Below are 18,545 nucleotides of genomic sequence, written 5' to 3'. Positions count from 1 at the left end.
TTCAGCATCTGACTTTAAGTCTCATGATCTTTCTTCTTTGTAATGATCACTAGAAAGAAGAGTTTAGGAAATCTTCAAACTGAAGAAATCATCAGAGGGAAGGTAACCAGTGGAAGAAAAGCAAATGTAAAGGGAAACTGGATGAAGCAGAGGCCACAGGATACAATGATAACAATGGATACTTACCTGCAGTGCTGCTTCTTTTTAACCTCTGTAACAAATAGCTAACAGAAACTGTGCAAAGGGGTTTGAGGAAACAGAAAAAGCAGTTTGCCTCTAAGACTATGATAGTTTTGTCAATAGACCATAAGAATTGCTCATTACAATGATGCTATGTAATTATCTCAATGGAAGTCAAGAATAATTTATTAAACAAATATTTACTATTTATGTGCTGGATACAATTTGAAGTCCTGAGTATATAATATTGAGAAAATGAGACAAGAGCACTACTTTTGCAGTGTAATGAGGAGCCAGTAAATAAGTAATTAATCAGTAAATAAGCAAATTAATCAGCAAACAGCTCAAATTGAAGTGAATATTAGAAAGGAAATGATATAAGGAGCACTACTTTAGAATGGGGTAATGAAGTGAAATTCTGAAAGAAGTGACATTTGCATTGAGACCAGAAGAACAAGAATTGATTCTGTGGAAACATAAGGTAACACGTTGTAGGCTGAGGAAACAGAGAATGCCAGGTCTTGAGGTAGGTATTGTTCAATACACAAAAAGAAGGCTGGGGTATGATGACCCTAGGGGCAGAAGGGTGGTGTAGATGAGGCTGAAGGCTTGGGCAAGAGCCAGAACAAGTAGAGCAGTGGTTCACAATCCTCATTTCTCATTTAATTATCAGGAGGGGTTTTTTTGATAACATGGGATTGCTAGGTTTTTGTTTGTTTTTAACTAATCCTCCGCCTTGCGGCGCCGGCACACCGGGTTCCACTCCCGGTTGGGGTACTGGATTCTGTCCCAGTTGCCCCTCTTCCAGGCCAGCTCTCTGCTGTGGCCAGGGAGTGCAGTGGAGGATGGCCCAAGTGCTTGGGCCCTGCACCCCATGGGAGACCAGGAGAAGTACCTGGCTCCTGCTATCGGATCAGCGTGGTGCGCCGGCAGCAGCATGCTGGCCGCAGCAGCCATTGGAGGGTGAACCAACGGCAAAAGGAAGACCTTTCTCTCTGTCTCTCTCTCTCTCACTGTCCACTCTCCCTGTCAAAAAATAAAAAAAAAATTTTTTTATTTATTGATTTGAGAGGTAGAGTTACAGAGCGAGAGAGGGAAAGACAGAGAGTCCATCCACTGACTCACTCCCCAAATGGCTGCAATGGCTGGAGCTTTGCCAATCCAAAGCCAGGAACCAGAAGCTTCTTCTGGGTCTCCCACATGGGTGCAGGGGACCAAGGTCGGGTGGTGCTGTGATGTAGTAGTTAAGCCTCCGCCTGTGGTGCTGTTGTCCATATAGGCATGGGTTTGTGTCCTGGATGCTTCTCTTCTGATCCAGCTTTGCTTATGGCCTGGGAAAGCAGCAGAGAATGGCCCAGGTGCTTGGGCCCCTGCACCCATGTGGGAGACCTGGGATCAGACCATGTGACAAGTTCTGGCCAATGACTTGGTAGCTGGAACAATTTCTAGGCTAGAGCATGTGATTGCTTTCTCTTTGCTTACTGGCAAATCCTTATCCTTCAAATAAGGGTTCTTCCATCAGGTCACAGAAGATATCTCAGCTGATCTGTACTGGACAATTAGCAAGAACAAGAAACAAACTTCTGTTGTTTTACAGATCAGTGAGATGTGGGAGATTATTTATTATACAGCATAGCATAGTTTATTTTGATACTTGATCCCCCCTCTCTGAGTCTGCCTAGAGAAGACAAATTATCAGCTCTACTTATGTATAAATCATGCCCAAGAGGTGTGCACGTATCACTGTGTGTTTTGTTTTGCTGCCAGTAAGTTTAGTAAAAACAAAACAATCCAAATTTATCAGTGGAAAACTTTCCTCTGGATTTTTTTTCACTATAAAAGGTTGAGCAATTGTTCTATCTGACATGGAAATTCAAGAATGAAAACTGAAGAATAGCCACATTCAGGTCATAAATACTTCTCTTGGGAGGAAAATGCATATATGAGCCAAGTAAGGACAAAAGGGAGGTCCCTGAAGAAGAGCCTGCACATATTAGTGTTGCTAGGGGAGAAATGTATTACTTCACTTAGCAATGTTTTGAGAAAGCTACTATGTCCCAAGCACTGTCCAAGGTACTAAAAAATATAATAGTGAAAAGAACAGATAAAAATCTCTCCTGTCAGAGTTTATATTCCAGTGAAGTGAGAACAGATAATGACATACCTTTAAAGCATTTAACTGTGCTGTTAGACTCTCTATTTCTGGTTTTCATAGCATACAACATTTTCTTGAGAAATGTGGCAAGCCAACAATCTCCCTCTTACTTTTTTAAAAAGATTTATTTACTTATTTGAAAGTCAGTGTTACAGAGGTAGAGGCAGAAGCAGAGAGAGAAAGAGAGTCTTCCATCTGCTGGTTCTCTCCCCAGATGCCCTCAATAGATGATGCTGTGCCGATCTGAAGCCGGGAGCCAGGAGTTTCTTCCAGGTCTCCCATGCAGTTGCAGGGGGCCAAAGACTTGGGTCATCTTCCACTGCTTTCCCAGGCCATAGCAGAAAGCTGTATAGTTAGTAGAGCAGCCGGGACTTGAACTGGTACCCATATGGGGTGCCAGCACTGCAGGTGGCAGCTTCACTCACTATGCCACAGCGACTGCCCCCTCTTACTGACATTTAGAGTAAAGCCTAAAACAATATTTGTGGTAATTCAACCTACACCATTTAGAGCCCTGAAATGCAAGTCATTAATTAGGCTAAAACTCTTATTTTATTTTATTTTATTTTTTATTTTTTGACAGGCAGAGTGGACAGTGAGAGAGAGAGACAGAGAGAAAGGTCTTCCTTTTGCCATTGGTTCACCCTCCAATGGCCGCCACGGTCGGCGCGCTGCGGCCAGCGCACCACGCTGATCCGATGGCAGGAGCCAGGTACTTACCCTGGTCTCTTAAATACTAGTTTTTTATTTCCATTCATAAGAAACAACAGCTCTTTCTTCTCCTGGCTGCACCTGGGGTCCTGCCCACTGGCCTAGAGAAAGATGTAGGGCTGATGTATTGTTCATTACATCTGGCATCTAAGATTCCCTTCATCCCTTGGAAACCTCTGAAGATATAAAAGTAGTATTTAAGAGCAGACTCTCTCAAAGGCACTCAGGCTAGGAATCTCAGGAAGTAGAGCTTGAAGTCAATAGTAACAGAGTCCTGGACTCCAACTGTTCTTTCTGCATGGAGAATACTGCAACTCATGGCCAGCTTATTGTCTAATGCATGCACCTCAGTTCCAAGGGGGCAAGAACAGAAAGTGGCAACCTTGATCCATTCTTTTTATCCCAACAGTTATGAGCCACTGTACACCTATGCCTTGTGTATCTCTAAAACCCTGCACAAAGTATATTAATTCATAAATATCTGATATTAAATGTATCCAAAATAATCATGGTCCTCAACCAAATACAGGCAGACACAAATATGTAACGCTGACTACCAAGAGCAGAGAGTCTACTCAACTTACTATCTTGCCTTATGGCTCCTTTCTAACACAGCGCACTATGGACCAAAATTCCACAATAAGGCCAAACCTGGTTAGTCATCTTATTTTAGTTAAGCACAACAGCAATGATGGTTGATTATCTGATTGTCAAATACCATTTCTTTCAGGACTCCTCGTAGAAATGGCTGATCTTAGAGCTAGGACAGGAAACATACAGGGTGAATGTGGGACATCTTATTGTGCCAGAAAGTAAGTTTTCAAATATTAAGAGGGTCACGACAAAGTGACACAGAAGCTATCCTGAAGGGGTTTCTGGGAGTCATTCTGGAAGAATCTGAGCTTTTTTTGATTTTTTAAGTCTGCACTGGGGGCAGGGACATGGCACAAGAGTTAAGATGCCACTGGGGATGCCTGCACGCCAATCAGAGTGCCTGGGTTTGAGTCCCCACACCATTTCTGATCCAGCTTCTGCTAATATGCATGCTGGGAGTCAGCAGGCAATGGCTCGAGTACTTGGGTCCTTATCACCTCTCTGGGAGACCCAGATGAAGTTCCAGTTCCTGACTCTGGCCTGGCCCAGCCCTGGCTATTGCAGGCATTTGTGGAGTGAACCAGTGGACAGAAGATCTCTATCTCTCTGCTTTTCAAATCAATAAGAAATAAAACTTTTTAAAAAATGACTGCCCCAGACTGAAACACTGTATGTGTGTGTATTTATGAGTTCATAATTAAAAATTTATCAGTCAAAAAAATTTTAGTTACCATTACAAATTTTGGGGGGTACCAACTCTTTGTGCTGAGAATTGATGATGATAATAAAGAATCACAATTATTCTTAGGCATTTAAAATTAACTGAAATGTGATCCCTGTTAAATATAAGAGTGAGAGTAAGAGAGGGAGCAGATGTACAGTTCGGCACATGCCCACTCAGACTTACCCCAATGGTAGAGCTAGAAACGTGCCAGGGGATTCCAATTCAATCCCATCAACGTGGCATGTACCAATACCATCTTACTTGTTAAAGTGATCAGTTTAAGTTCATAATTGATCAAAAAGATAGGATTAAGTGTCAAAGGGATCACATAAATAAGACCAGCGTCTGCAAATAATAATTGATAGAATTAAAAAGGAGAGAATGATCCTACATGGGAAGCAGGATACACAGCAGACTCATAGAGTGGCAAAAGCCCTAAACAGCACTCTGGCCTCAGAATCAGCCCTTAAGGCATTTGGATCTGACTAAAAAGCCCATGAGAGTTTCACAGACATGGAAAGCCAAGACACTGTGGCAAAAAAAAAAAAAAAACACCACCAAACCTAAATGAAAGATCTCTGTGAGATCCCAGTGGAAAGAAGGGGCCATCAAAGAAGGAGGTACCTTTCTCTGAAGGGAAGAGAGAACTTCCACTTTGACTATGGTCTTGTCTAAATAAGATCAGAGTTTGTGAACTGAAGAGGCTTCCCATAGCCTTGGCAGCTCATGATAAGAGCCTCAGGTGATTACTGACTTCATAAATAAGAGTGTCAATTGTTAAATCAACAATGAGAGCCACTGTGTACCTACTCCCCATGTAGGATCTCTGTCCTTAATGTGTTATACTATGTGAATTAATGGTAAAACTACTACTTAAACAGTACTCTATACTTTGTGTGTCTTTGTGGGTGCAGTCTGTTGAAATCTTTACTTAGTATATACTAAGTTGATCTTCTGTATATAAAGATAATTCAAAATGAATCTTGATGAAGAAAGGGATGGGAGAGGGAGTGGGAGATGGGATGGTTGCGGTGGGAGGGAGGTTATGGGAGGAAAGCCGCTATAACCCAAAAGTTGTACTTTGGAAATTTATATTTATTAAATAAAAGTTGAAAAAAAAAGAATCAAGTATGTGGATGAGTGATGTGGATCTTTCCAATTTACTTAGCCTCTCAGAGTTTTTTTCTCACCAGATAATGATAAGAGTAGTACCTACTTCATATGATTTTTGTGAGCACTGGAAGTTATAATAGCTTTTAGGATCCCAGTAAATTATAAAGCACATATGCATGCCAAGTATGGCTGCTATTACATGTGGACACTTTCCCAGAGAAAAAGATCTCCGAGAATTCACAGATGCTGACCTTCTGGAATCATGTGATTTTAGACCCTGAGGAGCGATTTGACATCCTCAACTTCTGGTCCAAGTTGCTTCCTCTCCTAAGGGGTTAAGGTAGATTCTCTATTCTGACATGATTTGCCATTTTCCCATTGAAATCTATCTGGGTTATAATTACTTTAGTTCCACACTTGCCAGCATGTGCTCTGTAGGCCCAGCTAATGATCCAAGCAGCATGTCCAGAGGCTCCCTCGGGTCTCCTGCATAACAAGGTCCCTGGTGCTTATCATCTCTAGAAGAAATCTTGGTCCTTCCCAAAGAATCATTAGAGGGATGATGCCAATCCAATGGTGACTTGTTATCTAGCCTTCTGAGTTTAAGCAAGAGGTTCCCATAGGATCCCTGAATAATCAAGTAAGGAAGCACGGAACACATACTGTCCCTTGTAGGGAATGTAACACTTGCAATCCATATGAAGCATTCAAAGACCTAAGAGATTATTAAAGAACCAAAGGATCCCAAGTGACTATTGTTTGATGACTTTGGTCTCAAATACTGGATGGAAGTACTGAGGGTAGAGAATATCTGAGTAGTTGAATTCTGGAACAAGTTGTCCAAGAATTAGTAATTTTCTTTTCCCATAACAACCCTGAGAGAGAAGATTTGGCACTATTTCACATCCCTAGCTTCTGGACCTGAAAATGGTGTGTAACTAGCAGGGGCTGATGCTATGGTATAGCAGGTAAAGCCACTGCCTGCAGTGCCAGCATCCCATGCGGGTGCCGGTTTGAGTCCTAGCTGCTCTACCTCCCATCCAGCTCTCTGCTATGGCCTGAGAAAGCAGTAGATGGCCCAAGTCCTTGGGCCCCTGCATCCACATAGGAGACTTGGAGGAAACTCCCAGCTCCTGGCTCCATATCGGCACAGCTCCGGCCATTGTGGTCAACTGGGAAATGAACCAGCGGATGGAAGACCTTTCTTTTTCTGCCTCTCCTTCTCTCTCTGTGTAACTCTAACTTTCAAATGAATGATTAACTCTTAAAAAAAACACACACACACAAAGTGAGTCATCAGTCTGGAAGTTTCTGCCCATTAATAAACTTCTTGGAAGTCTGTCCTCTTGACTATATGACTATCATGACAGCTGCCATGCTATTTCTTGATCCTATCCCCATCTTAGCTTCTATGGATTGTAGTGGTTGGCACTTAGCCCAATCCAAAGCTCTTCTCAAGAATTTTTCAAACTATAAATAAGTAGCCACTCTTTTCAAAGGTCTAAAGAGCAATCAGCATTGTGGCATAGCAGGAAAGCTACCACCTGCAACACTGGCATCTCATACGGCACCTGTTTGTGTCCTGGCTGCTCCACTTCTGTTCCAGCTCCCTGCTAATGGCCTAGGGAGAGCAGTGGAAGATGGTGCAGGTTCCTGGACCCCTGATACTCATGTGGTAGACCTGGAAGAAGCTCCTGGGTCCTGGCTTTAGCTTGACCCAACCCTGACCATTGCAGTCATCTGGGGAGCGAACCAGCAGGTAGAAGATCTTTTTCTCTCTCTGCTTCTTCCTCTGTCTCTGTAACTCTGACTTTCAAATAAATACATAAAAAAGTCTTAAGATGAAAAAATCTAAGAAATGACAAAGGGCTATGTTTTTCACCATGTAGAGAAAACCAGTTTTCAGGGAAAGAAAATGTAATCAACCCGTATATAGAAACAGACATAAAATGACTCTTGATGGTGTTTGAGCCCCTGACTTTCCTAAGGTCGAGCTGCACCTTAATGTTCCTATGGTTTGAATGATCAATACATTCTTGAATTGGCAAGATACTTAGTTTGGGATTCTGTCACAACCAAGTGGGTCTTGGTTAATACAATATTGTCCCTCCCAGTTTCATGTAGGACAGACAATAAACCTTTCTATTTACCTCTGGAATACCTCTTAACTTGTTGGACTCTGTAATCATCGTTTTCCTTCACAGTCTCCACATCATTGCCAAAGCAAACATCCTAAAACAACCTTTTTTTAATAAAGTATTTCTTGGTTCCCATATCTTCTTCTCCCCTCCTCCATGACCAGTGTCTGTCTTATCATTTACTCTTTCCATAAAACTGTTCATGTGTTCACAATAAATATAACACTTCCATGCACTAGTTTCTTTACTTATCTCTCTCTATTCAGAATGTCTTCCATGTCTTATTCATCTATATCCCAATTCCTAGATATTGGCCTGAAAAAGTATGGGTGACCAATGATTATTTGCTCTCCTGCCCTGTTTCCGTGTGGAGTTGATAAAGTCTTTATCAGACTTTACTGCACTTTACTGATCAGCTGAAGTAAGCACCAACTGGAATTGATGTACGAATAATAATATATAATCATCTTTGTTATCTCAAGCACTAGGTAACTGCTGAGTTTTAAACAGCATTACAGAGAGAAACAAAAACTACAAGGCCACGATGCTCCTAAATGTGTATATATGAAATACATGAAATGCGGTCCTCGTATATAAATGCAAAAATTATTTTTAAAAATACAAGGCAAGAAAGCCCTCTTAGAGATAAGTCAGTCTTTCCTGATACAGTATCCTTCCCAGATTAGGCCTCCCCAAATGCCCTTCAAATCCTATACTCTAGAGCCTCCATTTATCCCACTACGGTATGCTTCCAGCAATGAGGATTTGACAGAGTAAGTGACCATCCATAATTCAGGACTGCCTTTCCTGTATAATAAATAGGACCAGTAAGACCGAAATGTTAAATACATGTACATCATGAAAATAGAACATGGCAGTTGGCTGTACTAACTGCACTCTTTACACTCACATAACATTTATCTGTAGTAGATCTCAAAAAATCTCACATTATCATTATATCCAAGCTTCATTCATAGGTGAAGTCATCATTCAAGCTATTAATAAGTAGTTAGTACCTGTGTTCCGCATTGGTTCCAAAACCCTTCATGTGTCTGAAAAACAAATACAGTAACATAAATTGACTTTCCTGTTGCAGGTGGTGAAAACTTTTGTTGTCTTATCAGCACCCTTTAAATCCTCCAATTTAGAGAAATTAACCCTTGAGCTTCAGGATCATGTTAGAAAATCAACTGCACCTTACAAATATCCAAGAAAGGTAAGTGTTTGGCCTAAAAGTTAAGTTTGTGTTACTAAACTAGGGTTTATGCTAATATGAGGGGACTTCAAAATGTTTGTGGAAAAGTGAAATTAAGATAAAAATAAATAATGTAAACTATTTTTCAACATAAGTTCCATAAAGATTGAGATCTTTTTGTAAGCAATGACACCAGCCATTTAGTCCATCCCTAAAGAACTGAGGGTCCTGGTAATCTGTCAGTGCACTCTTTTTAAATTTTTTCCCATTTCTAACTGAAGAAAAACGGGTGCCTTTAAAGATTTTTTAAGATTAGGAAACAAAAAGAAGTCAGAAGGCGCTAAATCAGGACTCTAAAGTGGCTGCCTGATTATTCCCCTCTAACTCTCACAAGATCCCTCGTTTGATGAGAGGAATGAGCGGGGGCATTGTTGTGGTTGAGGACTTTCTGGTGAAGATTCCCTAGGCAGTTTTCTGCTAAAGCTTTGGCTAACTTTTTCAAAATCCTTTCCTACTATGTAGATGTTTTTTTCCTTTGGCCCTACAAAACAACAACAAAATTTCTGAACATCCCCAAAAGCTACTGCTATGACCTTTGTTTTGGACCAGTATGCATTTGCTTTGACTGGACCACTTCTACCTCTTGGTAGACATTACTTGGATTGTGCTTTGTCTTCAGGATCATGCTGTAAATGTTTAATCTCCTGCAACAATTCTTTTTTTAAATACTTTTTTTATTTGAAAGACAGGTAGAGGGAAAGAGACACACAGAGAGCTCTTCTATCCACTGGTTCACTCAAGACAGCAGCAATGGCCCAGGCTGGGCCAGGCTGAAGCCAGGAGCTTCACTGGGGTCTCCCACGTGGGCAGCAGTGGCCAAAACACTCAGGCCATCCTCCACTGCTTTCCCAGGCCATTAGCAGGAAGCTGGATCAGATGTGGAGGAGCTGGGACATGAACCGGTGCCATTAGGGGATACTGGTGTTGCAGGTGGCAGCTTTATCCACTACACCACAATGCCAGTCCCTCCTGTCACAATTCTTAAAGAACTGCTTCAGGATCTTGATCCTGCTTGTTGAAAAGTTTCATTGAAAGCTCTTCTGTTGTCTGCCACTGATCTGGGCAGCTTTGATATCCATTGAGCAGAAAGTTTGTTCCACTTTTTCTGTCAAAATTTTGTAAGCTAAACCAATTGAGACATCTATGGTATTGGCTATTATTTTTGCGAATTGTCTGTCCTATTCAATTGGGGCAGGAACAAAATTTTTTTTTCCTCTCAAACTGATGTGGACGGTCCAACTCCAAAACCTTTATCTTCAACATTATAATTTTTTAAAAAAAAGATCTGTTTATTTGAGAGGGAGGGAGGGATAGAGTTAGAGAATCTTCCAGCCACTGGTTCACTCCCCAAATGGTTGCAATAACCAGGGCTGGGCCAAGCCAAAGCCAGGAGCCAGGAGCTTCATCTAGGTCTCCCACATGGGTGCAGAGCCCCAAGCACTTGGGCCATCCTCTGCTGGTTTCCAAGGTGCATTAGCGGGGAGCTGGACTGGAAGTGGGGCAACTGGGACTTTGATCAGAGCCCAAAAGGATGCCAGCACCACAAGGGTTCGGCTTCACCCACTATGTCACAGCGCCAGCCCTCATTTCATTCATTTTTAAAATGAATCCTATATTTGTAAACTGCTGATTTCCTTAGTGCATTGTCACCACAAACTTTCTGGAAGCCATCAATGGTTTTGCCACTCTTCTACCCAAGCTTCACCAACAATTTGATGCTTGTTCTTGCCTCAATTGTAGCTGAACTCATGCTGGTCTGAGTCCTTTTCAAAGTAAATTCTTAGTCTTCTTAATGTCTCATTAGATAGATACTAGATACTGTTCAGTGATGTTTTTAGTAGTACCCATTTTTTGGTGCCAAAAAAAAAAAAAATTGAAAATCATGTATAGCTCTTCCGTTACATTCATTTCCTAGGAACTCTTTGAAGACCCCTTGTATTAGACTTTATTGGGTTTTCGGTTTATAGTAGCATGCTATATAGTTAGAGGCCATCTTTTCAGTTTGTTTAGCCCTAAGGATTTTTGTCTTGAAATGTTTTGTATTAGGACACTATAAATACAGAATATAGATAATATAAATTCTTAAATCAACTCTGTAATACTCAGTCACTGCAGGACTAATTGGGCCCATTCCATAAGAATTATCTTAGTACTCTTGGTCATAAAATCCTTAGAAACTCAAAGCATGTGCCTTTAATAAAGTTCAAGTGACCACATTCAAGGCAGGAAAAAGGTAGTGCCCAAAGAAACTGTGGAATCCTTCCTGAAACCATCATAGAAGTTTTAAGAATAATTCTATACAAGACTCAGAGATGGCACTGCTGCTTCCTTCTAGTACCAAAATCCTTTTGGTTGATCTCCAGTTGGCATCATTTCATCCAAAAGGTAGTTAATTTCACCTAAGACCTGGGTAATACAACTAAGAACTGGTTTTTTGTTGTTGTTGTTGTTGTTTAAAAATTTATTTATTTATTTGAGAGGAAGGGTTACAGAGAGAGAAAGAGAGGTCTTCCATCCACTGGTTTACTCCCAAAATGGCCACAACAGCTGGAGCTGGGGCGATCCAAAACCAGGAGCAGGAGCCAGCAGCCTCTTCCAGGTCTCCCATGCAGGTGCCGGGGCCCAGCACTTACTGCTTTCCCAGGCCATAGCAGAGAGCTGGCCTGGAAAGTCAGTAATTCTTTGGTTTTCAGAAATGTTTGAGAGCATTTTAAAAGATAGCACATTTTACCTTCACAGGGGAACAAGGAGGATTTTAAGGTCAAGTCACAGCATGAGAAACATCATATATATTCCAAATTATGCTAAAAATTCCCTCCTCAGAACTTCTAAGACCCAGCTCTTAAACTCAAAAGCCAAGAACTTCTTTTTGCCTTTAAATAAAACCTCCATTTTCAAAGGGCCACAGAGACACTAGGTCTAGTTTGAACCAGGGGAAAGGACTGTGGAAAAGGGACTGTCTTCTGGCAAAGCATGTAAGTGACTTTGCAGTGCAAATCCATTAGGTGGTGTTACACTGTCGTCCTTAGTATATAAATGGACAAGATACTCATGTCTACAAAGTTCAGTGAGCTTAGGTTAGGACAATCTATATTCTCTCAAAATAGCCTCAGGTTCGTAAAAGCTCTCTCCTACTGTACTGACAGTTAAGTCAAAATGATATCAAGAGTCCCATAATGTTTTTCTGTGAATTAGGTGGAATTCGTTCAAGAACTCCCAAAGACAACCACTGGGAAAATCAAGAGCAACATTTAAGAAACCAAGAATGGGGAAGAAGATAGCTTGATCAGAAAATGGAAGGATTAAGTAGCAACATGGTTGCTTTCTTTTAATTCAACTCTGTTTTTTAATTCTTTTAATTCTACTCTGTTAAAATGTTTAAGATTTCTCCTAGTTGAAAATTCCAGTTTTTGTTCTGTACTTAGCTAAAACATAAAAAGGAAAAAAAAAACTCTAAAAATACTTGGGAAGAAAACTGTTATAATGATGATGAATCCAATGATCAGTAATGTTTAAAATAGTGGGGCTCAAATTATTACTTAGCAAAGGACACTGTACATGAATCTTTCATTTGTTTTATACCTGATTAATTAAAAATAAAGTTAATGGGGCAGATGCTGTGGCACAGCAGATTAACACCCTGGGCTGAAGCATCGATATCCCATATGGGCGCTGGTTCTAGTCCCAGCTGCTCCACTTCCCATCCAGCTCTCTGCTATGGCCTGGGAAAGCAGTAGAAGATGGCCCAAGTCCTTGGGCCCCTGCACCCACATGGGAGACCCGGAAGAAGCTCCTGGCTCCTGTCTTCAGATTGGCACAGCTCTGGCCGTGGTGGCCAATTTGGAGTGAACCATCAGATGGAAGACCTCTCATCTCTCTCTCTCTGCCTCTCTCTCTCTAACTCTGGCTTTCAAATAAATGAATAAATCAATCTGAAAAAAAGTTTAAAAAAATAAAGTGAATAACTTTTTTTTTTTTTTTATTTTTTGACAGGCAGAGTTGACAGTGAGAGAGAGAAAGAGAGACAGAGAGAAAGGTCTTCCTCTACCATTGGTTCACCCTCCAATGGCCACTGCGGCCGGTGTGTTGCGGCTGGCACATCGCGCTGATCCGAAGCCAGCAGCCAGGTGCTTCTCCTGGTGTCCCATGCGGGTGCAGGGCCCAAGAACTTGGGCCATCCTCCACTGCCTTCCCGGGCCACAGCAGAGAGCTGGACTGGAAGAGGGGCAACCGGGACAAAATCCGGCGTCCCAACTGGAACTAGAAACTGGGGTGCCAGCGCCGCAGGCAGAGGATTAGCCTAGTGAGCCGCTGCACCGGCCTATGAATAACTTTCTAAGAGAAATATTTAAGACAGAAATTGTTCTGCTTAATATTTTTGAGACCAAAACTTTAAGCTAGATTAAAATATTTAAGTTAAGGAGTACAGGTAATTCAAAGACCAGGAAGTGAATTTAATGAAATTAAATACTGAATTACTATAACTTGTTTTGAACAAATTCACTATAAAATATCTGAACCTTGGATTATTTCAGAGTATTAATTATACAAGAATAAATAATAATTTTCTATATATGTTGTAAGAACCATTTGCATGACTTTTTTGATAGTCTCACAAACAAACATGTTTTATGATGATATACAAACACAAGAGATTTACTAAGACACAGAAATAAGAAAAAAGTACAGAACACCAGTCTTTAAGGAACAGATTTATTTTGATTTTTCTAAAAATACCAGGAGTTACAAAAAACAAGCTGAATATTTGGCCGTATCAAAAGCAAAATAGAAGTAAAAATCATGGTTACCCATGGAAAAACATGTTTCAAAGACTGAGTTTAACACTGTTTCCTACATAGAGCAACACAATTATATTAAACCAAAACATTTTGTTTTGTTAACTTCACTTTTTAAAATAAAAAACTGAACAACAACCAGAAAAAAGCACTCAATTCCTACCAAGGAATCTTGCAATTTATAAAGTAATACACTGAGATGTCAGTGAAAAGAAACCGTTGACAAAGCCAAGAACAATCTTTCAGTGAATAAATTCACAATCCAACAGAATGCAAAGTTATATTGCTGGAGAAGAACAGCTTGTGTCACACTCAGGTTTCACCAAATATAAATAAATACAAAAGACAAAGCAAACAATAAAGTGAAAATCATTCTGAGAGAAAGAGAGAGGTCTTCCATCCACTCACTCCTCAACTGGCTACCATGGCTGGAGCTGCGCTCACCTGAGGCCAGGAGCCAGGAGCTTCTCCTGGGTCTCCCACATGGGTGCAGGGGCCCAAGGACTTGGGCCATTTTCTACTGCTTTCCCAGGCCATAGCAGAGAGCTGGATGGGAAGTGGAGCAGCTGGGACTTGAACCGGTGCCCACATGGGATGCCTGCACTGAATGCATGGCTTCACCCACTATGCCGCAGTGCCGGCCCCTAACACCATATCTAATATTTTAACTTTTCATCATTGTTAGAGCTTTTACTAAAAACAACTGTTTGGGGCCGGTGCTGTGGCGTAGTGGGTAAAGCCATCACCTGCAGTGTCGGCATCCCATATGGGCACCAGTTTGAGTCCCGGCTGCTCCACTTTTGATCCAGCTCTCTGCTATGGCCTGGGAAAGCAGTAGAAGATGGCCCAAGTGCTTGGGCCCCTGTACCCGTGTGGGAGACCTGGAAGAAGCGTCTGGCTCCTGGCCTCGGATCGGCGCAGCTGCAGCCGTTGCGGCCAGTTGAGGAGTGAATCAACAGAAGACATCTCTCTCTCTCTGTGTAACTCAGACTTTCAAATAAATAAATAAATAAATAATCTTTAAAAAAAAACTTTTTTGACATGAGTGTTGGCACAGCAGGTTAAGATGCCACTTGGGATACCCACATCCCATATCAGAGTGCCTGGATTGATTCTTGCCTCTGTTTCCCATTCTACTTCCTGCTAATGTGTATACTGGGAAGCAGCAGGTGATGGCAAAAATATGAGTCTGTGTCAGGCATGTGGGACACCCTGATGGAGTTCTGAGCTTTGTCTTGGCCTAGCCCCAGCTGTTGTTGGCATCTGGGGAATGAACCAGTGGATGGAAGATATCTCTGTCACTCTGCTTTTCAAAAAATAAAACTAAATAAACCTTAAAAAAAAGTTCAAGGAAATGAAACTAAAAGATCTTTAGTAAAAAACTGCTCATGTAGACATTAGGGTTAACAATTTTGTAATATCCTAATTTATGCAGCTGTAACACTCAGCTGTTGTTTTCCTCTATAACAGCAAGTAGCAGAACAACAAACATTAAACACTACACAATTTTACAAATGCAAAAGCCTGCCAGTCACTTAAAATAAATGGGGCCGGTGTTGTTGCATAGAGGGTAAAGCTGCTGTCTGTGGTGCCAGCATCCCATATGAGCACTGCATTGGGTCCGGACGCTCCACTTCTAACTCAGCTCCCTGCTAACGTGCCTGGGACAGCATTGGAAGATGGCCCTTGCATCCACATGGGAGGCCCAGAAGCAGCTCTGGGCTCCTGGCTTTGGTCTGGCGCAGCCTGGGCTGCTGTGGCCATCTGGGGAGTGCACCACCCAATAGAAGCTCTCCCTCCCTCTGCTTCTCCCTCTCTCAGTAACTCTTTCATATAAATAAAATAAGTCTTTAAAAAAAATTCATTCATAAATTAGCTAAGTTAGTAGAGAAGTCTAGATCTCAGACCTGGAAGGAATCCCAGAACCACATAGTGTACAAGTTCACCAACTCACTCTATGGCTCCATATGCCTAGTACTACTACAACGTACAGAGGACATGATCAAATGATTAACTGAGCCACATGCTGATGCCATTTTTAAGAAATGTTCCCTAGGACAGGCAGATGTCCAGAGACCATGAAATTAAGACTCCTGAAGGGGTGTTAGTCAGACCCACCTATCCCAACTGTCCTGATGAACACTACGTTATTGCTCCACTTTCCACTGACTGGAATCTTCTGAGCCTCATCTCCGTAGATGCCTTAATGTTGCCAACTTCTTTCTTCAGGGCAGCCTCCACATCATCATCTTCTCCCTCACTTCCGGAGGGCTGTGGATCCCTCTCTGTAAAACTGCTTGCACAACTTAATGAGCAGAAATGACACAACAGCTCATGTTTAAACACTACAACTAACTATTTAGATGACACTCCCAGTGGCAGATGGCTCAGTTTGAACTCTAAAGCTTTTTACTGAGACTGAGACACCACTCCCTTCACAAGCAGAGGAAGAAGGGGCTTCCTCAGACTGCGGTACACACAATTCCCAAGTGTTCTCCGAAGCACTGTGGCAGTCTGGGACATAGAGAAATATGCTCACCAGCTGAATTATTTCAGGACTGACCTGAATACTATACCTAGGTATCTTGGTGCCAGATACATGGCAATCTCCTTTTGGTGAGACTAGACCAAATATAGTTATACACATTTATGCAGCCTTTATTATATACCAGATGCACGAGTTTACCTCAAAAGGTTTGTGGGAAGTAGAATTTAAAAATAATTCTGTGCAAAAAAGTTTTGAAATCCACACATACACGGGGCCTTCAAAAAGTTGGTGCAAAATATGCATTTTAAAAATATGTATAGGGGGGCAGCGCTGTGGCACAGTGGGTTAAAGCCCTGGCCTGAAGCGCTGGCATCCCATATGGGCACCGGTTCTAGTCCTGGCTGCTCCTTTTCTGATCCAGCTCTCTGCTGTGGCCTGGGAGGGCAGTGGAAGATGGCCGAAGTCCTTGGGCCCCTGTACCCACATGGGAGACCCGGAAGAAGCTCCTGGCTCCTGGCTTCGGATAGGCACGGCTCCAGCCGTTGCGGCCATTTGGGGAGTAAACCAGTGGATGGAAGACCTCTCTCTTTCTCTACCTCTCTGTAACTCTTTCAAAGAAATAAAAATTTTTTTTTAAATATTATGTATAAATGTTAAAATTTGACACCAAAATTAATTCCATTTCTCATAAACTTTTTGAAGTATCTGTTAATTTATTTACACAATTATTTAAAAAAATTTATTTTTGACGAGGTAGAATTACAAAGAGGAGGGTGTTCCATCCACTGGTTCAGTCCGCAAGTGGCCCCACCAGCCAGAGCTGCGCTGATCTGAAGCCAGGAGCCAGGAGCTTCTTCCGGGCCTCCCACGTGTGTGCAGGGGCCCAAGCACCTGGGCCATCCTCCACTGTTTTCCCAGGCCATGGCAGAGCGCTGGATGGGAACAGGAGCAGCTGGGACTTAGAACTAGCGCCCACATGGAATGCCGCGGCAACAGGCAGAGGCTTAGCCTCCTATGCCACAGCGTCAGCCCCTACACAACCAACTTTCTAATCAGCCTTACACAGCACTATCATTATTCGCTTTTTAAGCCTAACCCAGTAGGGTTAAGTAAAGCGCCCACGTCCAGGTCCCAGAGCTGGTCAGTGATGGGCCTGAATTCAAATCCCACCCATGCTATTCCTCTTCCTCGAGACGTACGTAAGTGCAGTGGCCCAGGTTCTAAAATCCAGAGCAATGAGCGGAAACGGTGACGGGGCAATGAGAACTTGAGTGGTATCGGCACAGAAATGTTTACTTTTTAATCTATCTTTACGTTTGTTCGCAATGTAACCAGCACTGGCACCAAACCCACTGTAGGAGGGTTACTTGGGCCAAACACGTTACAACAGGCAACTTCACACAAGACTGTCGTGAGAAGTGTTCGTGTTTCCGAAAGAGCTTCAGCACACCGCCTGGCACACGGGAAGTACACAATAAATAGGAGTTATTACTGAATGAAAGTAAAGTCCAAGATGAAGACGCTTCAAGCTCAAGGGCGAGTCGGCGGGACCCCGGAGCGGGACGGCGCGAGCCCGAGCGAACGCAGGCGAAGCCGCGCTTTCCCGTCACTGCGCACGCGCCACATCGCGCGCATGCGTACCAAGGCAGCCGGCCTGCCCGCCGTCCCTCCGCCCTCACGGGCCCGCCAGCCGGCACGCCCACCCCGGGACCAGCACCTTCTCAGGCCTATACATATCGTCGCCGTACTCGTTGAGCAGGCTATAGGCCTCCTCCACACACTTGCGCTCGTTCATACTGCTGGCCGGCGTCCGCCATAGGCATGGCGTCTGAGCTGAAGCGAACGAGAAGCGTTTCTTCACGGTGGTCGCCGTCCTCGCCTCCGCTGGCGCGGGCTGCTGACGTCACGCGCGTGCGACAGCCTCCCTGAGCCCGCCTCCCAATTTCTTCCTGTGCTGCGCGGGGTCCTAATGCCGGTCGCCCGCGGCGGGCCGCGGGGTGGTGACGTGAGGCCTTGGTGGATTGACAGACTTGCTTTCACCGCCCCACAGGGGAGGATATCCCCGAACCCGGGTGCAGCCCGCATGTAAACTGTGGAGTCTGGACTCTAAGTGGATAGATCTTGGTTGCAAACAACTGTTTCATTCATGTTCACTTATTTTCGGTTATTATTTATTGAGCGTCTATGAGCACGCGCTTGTCATTGAAATACTGAGGTTGGGGCCATTAGCAGAGCAAGACGCCATTCACTGCCTTTATAAGGCCAGTGTTTCTCCTATAAGTCAGTGAGAGCTTTTAAATCACCTACTTGATTTTGTTCCCTCGAAAAGCGTGCATTCAATAGACTGTCTTCTGTGCTCTGTTGCAGGACCCCGATGCACTAGAAAAATAG

The 18,545-nt window shown here is 42.9% G+C and overlaps 1 long non-coding RNA gene across 1 annotated transcript in view; it reads right to left on the bottom strand.

The window, feature by feature from the left end:
• LOC138847097 (uncharacterized) overlaps window positions 1-18,311 on the bottom strand; it is a 74,888-nt gene extending 56,577 nt beyond the window's left edge. The window contains exons 1-2 of the long non-coding RNA XR_011384698.1: window positions 15,785-18,311; window positions 8,632-8,667 (exon numbers count right to left, since the gene is read on the bottom strand). This is a non-coding gene — a long non-coding RNA (uncharacterized lncRNA). The remainder of the gene's footprint in view (window positions 1-8,631; window positions 8,668-15,784) is intronic.
• Between the last annotated feature and the right edge of the window lie 234 nt (window positions 18,312-18,545).

Source organism: Oryctolagus cuniculus, chromosome 19 (genome assembly GCF_964237555.1).
Source record: "Oryctolagus cuniculus chromosome 19, mOryCun1.1, whole genome shotgun sequence".
Lineage (NCBI taxonomy): Eukaryota > Metazoa > Chordata > Mammalia > Lagomorpha > Leporidae > Oryctolagus > Oryctolagus cuniculus.
Note: the sequence above shows the minus strand (reverse complement) of the source record. Positions and strands in the feature narration are given on the sequence as shown.